This window comes from Lycium barbarum, chromosome 2, assembly GCF_019175385.1.
Source record: "Lycium barbarum isolate Lr01 chromosome 2, ASM1917538v2, whole genome shotgun sequence".
NCBI lineage: Eukaryota > Viridiplantae > Streptophyta > Magnoliopsida > Solanales > Solanaceae > Lycium > Lycium barbarum.
Window position 1 is genome coordinate 50067010 of NC_083338.1, and position 14327 is coordinate 50081336.

The 14327-nt window shown below is 37.4% G+C and overlaps 1 long non-coding RNA gene across 7 annotated transcripts; it reads right to left on the reverse strand.

The window, feature by feature from the left end:
* Positions 1-264: 264 nt before the first annotated feature.
* Positions 265-12895, reverse strand: LOC132626492 (uncharacterized). Of its 7 annotated transcripts, none has more exons than XR_009577347.1 (6): positions 12775-12889; positions 11248-11354; positions 11021-11072; positions 7176-7246; positions 1663-1738; positions 265-566 (listed from the first exon to the last, which is right to left on the reverse strand). It is a non-coding gene; the product is annotated as an uncharacterized LOC132626492 (long non-coding RNA). The 7 variants fall into 7 exon arrangements; XR_009577345.1 differs by lacking the exon at positions 1663-1738 and adding an exon at positions 12649-12683 and having other exon boundaries at positions 266-566; positions 11248-11350; positions 12775-12895; XR_009577344.1 differs by lacking the exon at positions 1663-1738 and adding an exon at positions 12649-12683 and having other exon boundaries at positions 266-566; positions 12775-12852.
* Between the last annotated feature and the right edge of the window lie 1432 nt (positions 12896-14327).

Sequence of the window (14327 nt, forward strand, 5' to 3'; positions counted from 1 at the left end):
CCTTTCCCACCTCAGTAAGCGAACCCTCAACCCAACAGAAATAAAGACATAAATAATTAATCAATCAATCGGAAGAGAATAATCATGTAAGTCTTACAATAATATATAATAGAAATAGTGCGGAAATAACGAAATACCCCCAGGGTCTGGTCTAAGCTGTACTGTCACGACCCATTTCGACCAAGTCGTGCGGACACTTACCTTTCCCACCTCAATAAGCGAACCCTTAACTCAATGATAAGTAAATACATAAATAAAAGAATCAATCAAGCGGAAATGAATAATTATGTAAGTCTTGCAATAATATATAATAGAAATAGAGCGGAATAAGGAAAATACCTCCAGCGTCTGATCTAAGTCATACAAGAGCATCTAAATGAAATTATGCAAGTTTGGAATATAATAATACATCAATCTGTCTATGTCTCAGAGTAGAAAAGTAATTAGACATAAATATAAGAGGAGTCTTCAAGGCGGCGAACAACTCGTGCTCATCCTGGAAACTCGATTCTAAGCTGATGGCGACTATCAGCCACATGAGACCGAGGAAGACTCAACCTGGTACTCTGCATTCATAAAAGAATGCAGCAAGTGCAGATCAGTACAAAACCACAGTACTTGTAGGTATCATAGGCGGACTAAATATAGCTAACATAATTCATAAAACAAGATAGGCAGATAAATCAACAAGTATAAGTCAAACATAATTGAAATCAAGCACACGTCATTGCCTAAGTAGAGCATGTAAATCCAAATGTGCCAAGTCTCAACATGACCAATCTGAAGCCAACATCACAAGTAAAGCACCAAACCATCTCACTATAAGCCACGATGCAATGCAATGCAATAATGTATGAATGCAAATACAATGCCATGAAATGTTGTGTGCACATGTACTCCAGACGAAATACCTCCACGTCTTGATAGCACAACCCAAGGTGACTCGCGAAGTCTAAGTGTCAGTCGTCCCGGATCTTTATCCAACAGACAGACGAGACCCCAGATCTTTGCCCACGGGCAATTCTCACCGGCACCATCCTGGAGGACCCGCGGAGTCCATGCACTCACTTAATCCACGATTCCGAGACTAACATTGGATAACGAACTCTTATATCACTCTCATTTAAAAATAGAGCCCAGCTCATCACAGTGTTTCATCAAGTACTAACCACGTATCAATAGAATATCATGAGAGTGCGTGCAATGCATATGCCAATATCAATAATCAGATCAATGTCACAAGTACCAACATGCGTACGCCAACAACATATCAATGTCACAAGTACCAACATGGGTACGCCAACAATATATCAGTGTCACAAGTACCAACATGGGCACGTCAACAATATCATCAAAGACTACACAGGTTATACGAAACTCTATCCTCATATCAGCATCAAAAAGTAAGGTACTACCATATCACAATCAAGATGTAACAACAATTCCTAATATCTACTAAAAACACGTGGCATCAAGCTAACACAATAGAACAATCAAGTCACAACACAACGGGATGGCTAGCCCCAATCACACAACAGGGCCCAACCTAAGGCAATATCCAACCCAACTTCATACCCGAAGGTTTACATGCTTTCTCCGACAATATAATCTAAACATATGCTTCGCTATACGAATCCTCACCAAGGGTAAGCCATAACCTACCTGGATGGCCAAACAGCAAACACCAACAATCACTCCTTCGCTTTCCCCTTCCGCTGAGCCTCAAGATCAAAGAGGTCTAGACACATTCGAATCCTAGATTAGAAATCATGAAGATCGATACTAATATTACTATCATTCAATTTAGGTCGAAACCAACCCTAGAATTTGGAAAAACGAGCCCCACAAGGGCAAAACGAGAAACTCGAGGGTAAAATATCAAATTAAACACTAGGTGATCAAAACCCATCAACTAATTGCTAAATTAACTCAAAGATTCACCCAATTTCGAAATTCAAGTAAAACCCCCAATTTTGATATAAACCCTAACTTTTAGATTCAAGGATTCAAAACTAAAAATGGAAGATATACGATTAATAACCTTAGATACATCATAATCTAGCATAAACTCACTCAATTCCATCATTAATAAGCCTAGATAAAAACTCCATCAAAACCCACCTTAAATCTTCCATTACTAAGAGACTAACAAGGAAAGAGAAATTCTATGATGATTAGGAACAAGGAATTAGTAAAGAGGTTAGCAAGACTTACTACCAAGAGTTTTCTCCAAGATCCTTCTAAAACAATTCCCAAGAGCTCAATTCTAGTAATGGGAATAATGATAGACTAAGGGCTTATTTAATACACACTTAATGAAATAATAGGCCCGATACCGCCACGACGGCATCGGGGCCGCCACGACTCCACCGTCCCGATGCCTTTCTAGACCGTCCGGCCAGTCTGGGCAGAAAACACTTGGCCTCTCCAACGGCCATCCCACCGCAACAGCGGTGCCGCTGGTACGGCACTAGCGTCGCACTGGCGGACACCAGGTACCAGATTCCCAATAAATTTTTTAAGTCGCAACCGAAATCCCGAGCCACTCCGGAGGCCATATGCTCGCAAACCACATACACAGACCCACATAAAAACACGCTATAAACGCACTCGTGGCCTCAGAATTTCCAACAGAGGCCTCATTGACCGAGTCAACCCTCGATACCTGATTTCCAACTTCCCAACCCAAGTCCTAAAATGCACCCGGGTTCATTGGGAACCGAACCAAATACATACACAAGTCCTAAATGACCATCTGGACCTTTCAGAATTGACGAATTTCTGAAAAAGGTCTGTTTACCCAAAGTCAACTTTGAGTCAACTCTTTTTCGCTTAAAGCCCAAATTTCAAAAAAAAATCCCGAATCAAATCTAGACACCTTGAGAAGCATGTCAACGGTCCCTTCGGGTCAAAAATGAGCTAGCCAAGCTCGGAAAGGCGCAAAAATACCAAAACGACTATAATGACCAAACGAGTCATTACATCAGATACCAATTGAACCATCGCTTGTCCTCGAGCGAAGAAGCGAAAGGAGCAGGAAATACCTGAATACGATCAATAGGCTCCACAACCACTTTCCCAAACCAACGCAATCTTCTGAAACCTGGTCACAAACCATAGCCCATTCTGAACCGATAAAATTCTCTGATTCCGCTAACTCCTTCTCCCACATCTTCTAAAGCCGTTACTCGCAGCGCAATTTCTTAGAAACATATGAACACATATACCAAAATTTTGAACTCATAACTTACTTTCTCCAGAAAGAATCCTTGATTCATCTACGATCTCTACATAATTCTATCAAAACTGATCTTACCGGGAGCCAACTTGGCCAGTTCCAAATCTTTTTGAACCTTCAAATAACAATACAGGAACCATACCACTGAATATCTCGTCGAGCAAATAACTAATCACTATAGAGACCTCTCGCATACAGTTCCTCCTCAAATCTGTACTAGGCTCATTGCATACTCTTATTCTGTCCCAAATAACTGTTCTCAGAAAGTATCATCAAATCCACTAGAAAATCCTTACAAAGCTTGGTTAATCTGTCATACCCCAAATATGAGCCGAAACACTTCGAGTCCTTAGATATCTTCCTGGAGGTGTAATCATAGACCTTTAAGCTTAACTCGAACCACGCTGACCCTGAATGAATGCATAACTCTCGAATATCATCGATAGTCATTAGAACCGACTTCGAATTTCGAAATCAATTAAAGCCATACCACGCATGACAAATCTTGTCTATCACTTTCGACTCCACAAGTTAAGTCCTATCCAAGTTATCAACTTAGTACCGAAGAGCTATACCTTACGATTTCAATCTTTATATTTCTCAACCTTTACCCGATACGCAATTCTGATACAACCCCAAACCTTTCGACGCGAAACCTGAAGCCTCATATAGTAATTATACAACTATCGAACCTCTCATAGTATCACCTCGATATTCTCATAAACTCTCCAAAAGTATCCAGTCTTACACTGCCGCTCTAAATCTCACACAATCACCTCCAAGTCTTTAATAACCAAAAGCGCTTACCCAAACTGTCCAATCAACACTACATGCAACATAAAATATCACCACGAGTAGGTTTCACCTCGAAAATATAACTCCAGTCCTCACTTGATAGGGATTCCACAATCTTCTCTCTTAAGGATGTTTGTCTAACTCATCCATTGTAGAATGTTACGAAACTTATCCGATGGTCCAAGTCACTTCTTATAAACCTCAATATGTCGGTTCACTGAAATTTTCTCCTCACTAGTCGCTGATCACGAACCTCACGGAACTCTGTCATATCACGTAGTCCATTCCTGTATACTTCCTTCTTAAGCTTACGCAACAATCACATCTCAACTAGAATATGCAAGAAAACGACACCACAATCCATACTAACCCAAGAAATCCCCAGGATGTACCTTTTTCTTATTGATTAACAATCAACTATTCTTTTTTTTTACTCATCCATTTCTCAATTTCCAATCAATTCACGATCATTAATACCGTAGTCAATTCCCGAATCTACTCAATTAAATACCGCATAATCATAAGTTCTGCAAGTTAGGCGAATCAATCCGGGAGAGGATCATACCACACACTCTGCGCATTAGAGTTTTCTTAACGTTTACAAATCGAAATTGCACACTCTCTAAATCCAACGTATCACACAACAGTCTTACTTATATCCTCATGTATCTCACTGAAGCGTCCTTGCTCGAATTTGCCTTACTCAAATTCGAAAATGTTATCCCGAACTTAAATCCTTAACATTACTAGTCCTTGAAGAATCACTCAACTATCGAATCTGAATACCTCTAACCACTTGCACGATAATCCCTTTTTATTCAATCATTCAAGCCGAGTAATAACATCATTAGTAGCGGGTCTAGACAATTTTTCACAACGAATACAAGGTTCCCAACCTTAGTCTACCACTGACCTCTATTAGTCTATGATATAACCCAACATACCAAATCATCCATAAACTCTTAAGCCCACTCTACCCTATACAATCGCAACCAAGCTCTCACCTCTCTAACTCTTATTTCAACGATTCCCTTTCTACCCTTAACCTTACAGATCCTAATCAACCTCATCAGTCACTTTTTTACTGTACGTCATACTATAATGCCCCTGCAATCCAACACAACTCACGTATTCATGTTACCTCACCTCAAGTCTTACGAACCTCAATCTCCTGAACCCGATAGCAAGATGCCTCATTGTAACCATTCAGTTCCCGTATTCCATCTCAAATCACTCTATCACTATCAACCAACAACACTCAAATCCACTCGATCCTCTAAACCAATCATCCATCTGAGCCGAACGAACCACAAACAATATCAATACTTCTCCTCAAATTGAAGTGTAGCAACCAGTAACTTCCCAAGTCACTAACTCATCACATACGCCCATAATTGAAGTCATTTCTATCAGTCGATTACTAGCTCCTCAGAATCCTACAACCTAGTAAAATTTACCGACCAACGATGAGACCATAGCATTCACTTACTAACAAAATAGTCCTTTAACATTAATGAGCTTATATCGAGAATGACTTTTAGTTCCATATCTTCGACATATCATGTGAACCTGTAAGTACGACCGTTACCAACCCATGCCTAATTATTCCCACAAGATTCAATACTCTATAATAACCATAACTCAGACAACCACCTCCATTGGTACCGTTTTGTCATGCCGAACCCCCCTTTACCTTTTGCAACGGAACACGAAATTCACCCTCGCATTAATTGCAACCTTATCCTAACAACCATGTCAGATACCAATTTTTCCTTTCCCAATAACACGAAAAGTACTCATATCTAAGATATTCTAAGAAGTCTTACTTCACTACACACCTGCAAAAAAGCTTCATTCATGTCCTTATTGTCAACTTCTTTCCTTTATTACCTGCGATCACAATACATTTACCCACATTCGATAATCATCGCCGAACTTACACTTGTTCTCACGTACTGGAGTCTAATACTCTACCATTGCTAAATCGTCGACTCGCCATTGGTTCACCAGTGTCACGCACACCATTATAAAGCCCTGACGAAGCTGAAGTCAAATCAATCATATCATCGAGCAACCCACTATTGTTAAGCCATAAATGCACTTGTCACTTCCGAGCAACCCAACACTGAAACATGGTCATGGAGATATTGTAACCCTCTAAACTATCTTCCCATTTCTCACGAACCTTCACAATAAACGAGTCTATTCGCTATTCCTCACAGCAACCAAGTCTAACCGCGAGTCCACACAATCGAAGCCTCAAGCCGTAACTAGTGATTGAACTGAATCACGTATCCGAATCAGGATGACACATCTCGTACCATTCCACAACACGTCATAGATCAACAATTCGCATAATAATTTTGCATAACAATTTAAGGACGAGTATCCACCTTTCGTGGGTGATTAAGATAAGAAAGTTCAGATACCAATTGGAATCAACTAGATACCAATTTGAATAAAGTCGCAAGAGAGAATGAAAGAATTTGAAGTTTCCTAAATGTCTTATAGCCTCTCGCAGATAAGTACGGAGTTCATTGTACCAATCCACAAGACTCTACTAGACACGCTCTTGTATTAGAAATCGGATAACTTAGGGCTCTGATACCAACTTGTCACAACCCAATTTGGCTAAGTCATGCGGGCACTTACCTTTCCCGCCTCGGTAAGCAAACCCTCAACCCAAGGGAAATAAAGACATAAATAATAAATCAATCAAGCGGAAGGGAATAATCACGTAAGTCTTATAATAATATATAATTGAAATAGTGTGAAAATAAGGAAATACCCCCAGGGTCTGGTCTAAGCTATACTGTCAAGACCCATTTCGACCAAGTCGTGCGGGCACTTACCCTTTCCACCTCGGTAAGTGAATCCTCAACTCTAGGATAAGTAAATACACAAATAAATGAACCAATCAACCGGAAAGGAATAATTACGTAAGTCCTACAATAATATATAATAGAAATAGTGCAGAATAAGGAAAATACCCCCATGGTCTGATCTAAGTCATACAAGATCATCCAAATTAGATTATAAAGTCTGGAATATAATAATACATCAATCTATGTATGTCTCAGAGTAGAAAAGTAAGACATAAATATAAGAGGAGTCTTCAAGGCGGTGAACGACTCGTGCTTACCCTGAAAACTCAATGCTAAGCTGATGGCGACTATCAGCCACGAGAGACCGAGAAAAACCCAACCTGGTACTCTGCATTCATAAAAGAATGCAGCAAGTGCAGATCAGTACAAAACCACAGTACTGGTAGGTATCGTAGGCCGACTTAGTATAGCTAACATAATTCAGATAATAAATCAAGATAGGCAGATAAATCGACAAATATAAGTCAAACATAATCGAAACCAAGTACACGTAATTGCGGAAGTAGAGCATCTAAACCCAAATGTGTCAAGTCTCAATATGATCAATCCGAAGCCAACATCACAAGTAAAGCACCAAACCATCTCAATATAAGCCAAGATGCAATGCGCAATGTAATAATGTATGAATGCCAAAGCAATGCCATGCAATGCTGTGTACACATGTACTCCGGACGGAATATCTCCACATCTCGGTAGCACAACCCAAGGTGACTCGCGAAATCTAAGTGCCACTCATCCCGGTTCTTTGCCCAATAGACAGATGAGACCTCGAATCTTTCCCCCTCGGGAGTTCTAACAGGCACCGCCCTGAGGGACCCGCGGAGTCCATGCACTCAATCAATCCACAATTCCGGGACTAACATCGGATATCGAATTCTCACATCACTCTCATTTAAAAATCGAGCCAAGCTCATCACAGTGTTTTACCAAGTACAAACAATGTATCAACAGTATATCATGAGAGTGCGTGCAATACATGTGTCAACATCAATAACCAGATCAATATCACAAGTACCAACATGGGTACGCCAACAACATATCAATGTCACAAGTACCAACATGGATACGCCAACAACATATCAATGTCACAAGTACCAACATAGGTACGCCAATAATATCATCAAAGACTACATAGGTCATGCGGAACTCTATCCTCGTATCAGCATCAAAAAGTAAGGTATTGCCATATCACAATCAAGATGTAACAACAATTTCCAATATCTACTAACACCACGTGGCATCAAGCCAACACAATACAATCAAGTCACAACACAACGGGGTGGCTAGCCCCAATCACACAACAGGGCCCAACCTAAGGCAATATCCAACCCAACTTCATACCCAAAGGTTTACATGCTTTCTCCGACAATATAATCTAAACATATGCTTCGCTATACGAATCCTCACCAAGGGTAAGACATAACCTACCTGGATGGCCAAACAGCAAACACCAACAATCACTTCTTCGCTTTCCCCTTCCGCTGAGCCTCAAGATCAAAGAGGTCTAGACACATTCGAATCCTAGATTAGAAATCATGAAGATCGATACTAATATTACTATCATTCAATTTAGGTCGAAACCAACCCTAGAATTTGGAAAAACGGGCCCCACAAGGGAAAAACGGGAAACTTGAGGGTAAAATATCAAATTAAACAGTAGGTGATCAAAACCCAACAACTAATTGCTAAATTAACTCAAAGATTCACCCAATTTCGAAATTCAAGTAAAATCCCCAATTTTGGTATAAACCCTAACTTTTAGATTCAAGGATTCAACACTAAAAATGAAAGATATACGATTAATAACCTTAGATACATCATAATCTAGCATAAACTCACTCAATTAAATCATTAATAAGCCTACATAAAAACTCCATCAAAACCCACCTTAAATCTTCCATTACTAAGAGACTAACAAGGAAAGAGAAATTCTATGATGATTAGGAACAAGGAATTAGTAAAGAGGTTAGCAAGACTTACCACCAAGAGTTTTCTCCAAGATCCTTCTAAAACAGTTCCCAAGAGTTCAATTTTAGTAATGGGAATAATGATAGACTAAAGGCTTATTTAATACACACTTAATGAAATAATAGGCCCAATACCGCCACGGCGGCATCGGGGCCGCCACGGCTCCACCGCCCCGATGCCTTTCCAGACCGTCCGACCAGTCTAGGCAGAAAACACTTGGCCTCTCCAACGGCCATCCCACCGCAACAGCGGTGCCACTGGGACGGCACTGGTGCCGCACTAGCGGACAGCAAGTACCAGATTCCCAATAAATTTTCTAAGTCTCAACCGAAATCCCGAGGCCATCTGCTCACAAACCACATATACAAACCCACATAAAAACACGCTACGAACGCACTCGTGGCCTCAGAATTTCTAATGAAGGCCTCATTGACCGAGTCAACCACCCCCGATATCTCATTTCAACTTCCCAACTCAAGTCCCAAAATGCATCCGGGTGCATTGGGAACCGAACCAGTTACACACACAAGTCGTAAACGACCATCCGGACCTCTCGAAAAAGGTCCGTTTATCCAAAAGTCAACTTTGAGTCAACTCTTTTTCGCTTAAAGCTTTAATTTCACAAAACAAATAGCCCGAATCAAATATAGACACCTCGGGAAGCATGTCAACAGTCCCCTCTGGTTAAAAATGAGCTAACCAAGCTCGGAAAGAGGCGAAAATAGCGAATAGACTATAACGACCAAACGGGTCACTACAAAGCATCACGAAACAACTGAACTCTGAAAAGAGCTACTGCATTGAGTTATCCTACATCACTAAATTTCAGTTACTTGCAGTAAATTGACAAATTTTGAAAGATTTAAGTTTCTTCTCCATAACGGAGCAATTACATCTAGAAAGTAAGCTAAATAACCATAGATTAAACATCTTATTGTCTTGTTATTTGGTCCAATGAGCTAGTTGATGCAGAGAATGACATTCATCTTCATCCATTACCTATATTTCTAACATTCTATCTAAACATAGTTCAAATGTGACAGAGTTAAGAAAAGGCAAGTAGTTTAGAAGGGACTATTCTAATGCATGTACAATTTCAATAGAACATGTATATGTACTACATCTGTCAAAAGTTTAATGTAGCTTAACAAAAAATATTGAGTGCTTGCTTCACCTTCTTATAAAGAAGAAAAAAAAGAGAACATAAAGCAAGACTTATCTCCAGCTAAATATCGCTCTAAAAGGAAATATATCCCTTCTTTTTTTTTTTTGGTTGAGCGGTTAAGAAAGGGGGATTACAAGGTCAAGGGCTGATATTAGTGAGACCATTTCAAGTTCGAAATAAAGATGAAAAATTAAGTCATAGATTACTAGATGATGAATAAGAAAAATTCAATCTAGATTTTGTCTTCAAGACCTCTTTCTCATATTGCAGATCTTTTAATAGTTTTTACTTCTCTTCTTTGAAAATACAACATGAACCTAAAAGGCAAATAGGTGTAGTGGACAAAGCTTCGTTGAGTCAGTAGCTATCCACACAAGCATATTATGTTTAAGTGTGAATAGAGGCCAAGAACTTCAAAATTCGAGGGGTTGACCCTTCATAAACGTCACAACCGATGATCTATAGCCTTTATTATAGAAACTATTTGAGCCTTCAAGTGTCCCTGGAAGTCTAAATGCACTTCCAAAACACGTAAACACTCTTCTTGTATGAATAACTAAAAATTGCACAACATCATTGATGAGTGTTGTTTAGTGGTGTAAAATCTTAAATTTGTATCATGTAAAATGCTTCAACAACTAATAAAATCGTTAACAGAAGAAAATGCTCAAAGTTTACCTAGCTTCCTCTAGGAGATTCTAAAACCAGAAGAATGCTATAATGTAATAGATTCAACAAATGTTTCTAAAGCTAATATTTTAGGAAAACAGTTCATAAATGCAGCTCAGAAGTTGTCATGATCGTGAGCTAAAGCCATTGAGAATCTACTCTTTGTAATGTAGAATGTGAAAGCTATTTCGATACTGCAAATCAAGATGGTTCTTCAACCTCCAAAGATCAATTTTTGAAGCATAAGATACGAAAACATGATCGAGGAAACAGGAAGATAAGAAAGAGAGAAGCACAAACCTGTAAGCATAGAAAATAGCATGAATGCGGCCAATCTACAATTTCAATTTTCCTGTAGCAAGACCCAAAATACATCATCAAAATTTCTATTACGAATGAAGATTCTCCTCATTAGAATTTGAGTATGACCAACATATTAAGCTCCACCAGAAAACTCCATCGTTTCAAAATAAATATAGACTGTCAAAGTGATTCTTAGCAATGATTTTGTTAGAGAGAGCACTTACCAAATACTAAGGGCCCATAGATTTTAGTGGCATGTATCACAAGAGCACTTTCTCGTGCGACTCTCGAAGAGTGCTGCGACATTTTGTCAACTGGATTACCTAGCTAGCTTTTCAAAAAGATAAGTCTTTAAAGTCAGTTAAAAGTTTTTAATATTGAAATGTAGTATCTTTGGGTATATGAGCAGTAAACACACAATCATATTACTTTACCATACACGTTGTTATTTGATGTCATAACAATTCTGAGAGCACAAATATACAAAATACCTAAAAACTTATATTCACAAAATAGTTCAAGTGCAAAGTTTTGTAGAATACACTTCATTCTAAGTATCTACTTTGGAATTACTCCCTATAATAGTTTCTCAATATGTGTAATTATCACAAGATAAATTCACTATCATATCTGAAAGTCATCCTGCCATATCAATTGTGATGATATTTATTGCATATGATAATTTCCAATACCAAACTAAATAGCATGAAATCAAGTGTTCATATGGGAAATAAAATAAATAGAGAGAGATGTCCTAACTATTTTCGCCACTTTCAAAGTAAACTTAGGATTATCTTAACCAAAAAAAAAAAAAATGATTAATGAACCAAATTGAAATTGCTAGGAAATGCATTTCTAGCAAAGTCCTAAGCAACTAAAGGCATGAAATTGAACTTCTAATCCCTTAAAGAAGACCCTGCTCCTTTTGACAACATAAATCGGGGTGATTAAGGAGTGGGATTATACTGGGCGATCAAGTTAGTTTGACACAACTTCACTCTGCTTGGAATAATTAATCAATAAGAGGGAATGAAAAGAAATATGGGAATTAAGTAAATACTATCATAAAGCAGTTAGTTAAACGAAGCAAATATGCCGGTAGATTAGTAAGAAACTTGATATATTTCAAACTTTTATCAACCTTTGCCCTTTTTTCCTCCTTATCTTGTCAATATTTCATACCATTCTCATCCTTATCACTCTTCCCTTTGGAGATCATTCGCGCAAAATAAAGATAAGCTTTTTAAAGTCAGCAAAATGATCACCACCAGCAAATGCTAGAGGAAGAAGTACAAGCTACCGTAACAAAATATAATACTGAGTACATTATCTGCATTCAGAATTCGCACCAAAAATCCAGTCTGTAATTTATTTTCAGAAAATTTATGGAGCTAGATCGAATTTTGAAAATCAGCATGCAATCGAACTTCTTTCCACTCTGTCATAAGGTGTTTAAATACACACTGGAATCACATGCAAAGCACATTAATAACTTTGATGGATTGACACAAGGTATAGTAAGGAGAAGAGTCGAAGTAAAATTTGTGGTTGTAATACACCGGAAAAAGAAAAGCACATATGCATTATTAGATAACATAAGTCACAAAATTTCCAATCTAACTTACTGTTCTATTGTAAAACAATTTTGCCTTCTACCAAGCTACAAAATGAAGAAACATTTCTTAGAGACAAAAAATATCACAAAATAGAACTTGAAAATTAACAATGAATCGGAAAACAAAAAAAAACACCTTAAAATAAACCAGCAAACCCAGAAATGCCTGCTGAAAACGGACACAGACATTGAAAGAGAGAAGGAATGGATAGAGAGGTGGGGTTGTGGGTTTATAGGTAGGTAATAAAAGGAAAGACACGTGTTAACCATTAGTAGTACTCCTAAATAAATGTATACACGTGTCTTTATGGGCTGAATAAGTTGTCAATTACAAAAGTATCCCTGGACGACAAAACATAAATAGGACTCACACTTTAGTATAGTTTTTGTAGTAGTAGTATATAGAAACGTCAGTTTGTATATCATCGTCGTCCGTTTCATTTTCGTCGTCCATTCCATTTTTAAAAAAAAAAAGTGTGACCCCACCAACCAATATTTAAACTTTTATGAAAAAAAGGTAAAGAAAAATAAAACAATATATGCTACATAAGATTAATTTAAAGAAAAATAAAACAATATATGCTACATAAGATTAATTTGAAACATTTGTGTGCGTGTATAAATAGCAAAGAGAGAGAAAAAGTGAATATGTTGTCAGTGAAAGGCAATGAATAGAGGGAATACGTGGTCAGTTGTGGGCCTTGTGATTAATAAATGAGTGATGAAATATGACATAAGCAGAAGGGCAATTTTGTCAAGACATACAAAAGTCAATACAATAGCTACAGTAACATTCTGTTTTGGCCAATTATGTTGTTCCATTTTAACTGAAATTACCAAATTACCCCTTGGACAAAGAACTAAAATAAATAAAATAACAAACTTAATCCACATTTATTCTAAATAATATAATGTTAAAAAAGAGAGTGCAAACTTTGTATTCGTAGCAAACACTAATATAATAAAGTTTTTTAGATACGGAGCACAAACTACAATGTTATATTAATCGTGTTTTGAACATAGTATATGTATATATATTATATGCATAAAAATAGTACAAACTAATAATGTCCAAAAAAAAAAAAGGGGGCACCCCATAAAGGGTGGACCCCATACTAAACAACATCAAGCAATATATATATAAAAAAAAAAAAAAAAAAAAGTGGAACTCGCCATCTCTAAACTCACGATAAAACAAGTGGGCCCCATATTAACAAAATCAAGCAATATCAAAAAAAAAAAAAAAGTGAACCCCATATTAAAAAAAAATAATGTCAAAAAAAAAGTGCAGACTTTGTATTCGTAGTAAACACTAATATAATAAAGTTTTAGATACGGAGTACAAACTACAATGTTATATTAATCGTGTTTTGAACATAGTATATATATATATATATGCATAAAAATAGTGCAAATTAATAATGTCAAAAAAAAAAAAAAAACGGCACCCCATATTAAAAAATCAAACAATATTCATGTAGTTTCCAAAGTATCTCATTAAGTCAATAATGATGGATTCATTGCCACGTGCGTATTCGTAGCAAACACTAATATAATAAAGTTTTAAATACGGAGCACAAACTACAATGTTATATTAATCGTGTTTTGAACATAGTATCCCATATTGATAAAATCAAGCAATACAAAAAAATAAAAATAAAATGTGAATCCCATATTAAAAAAATAAAC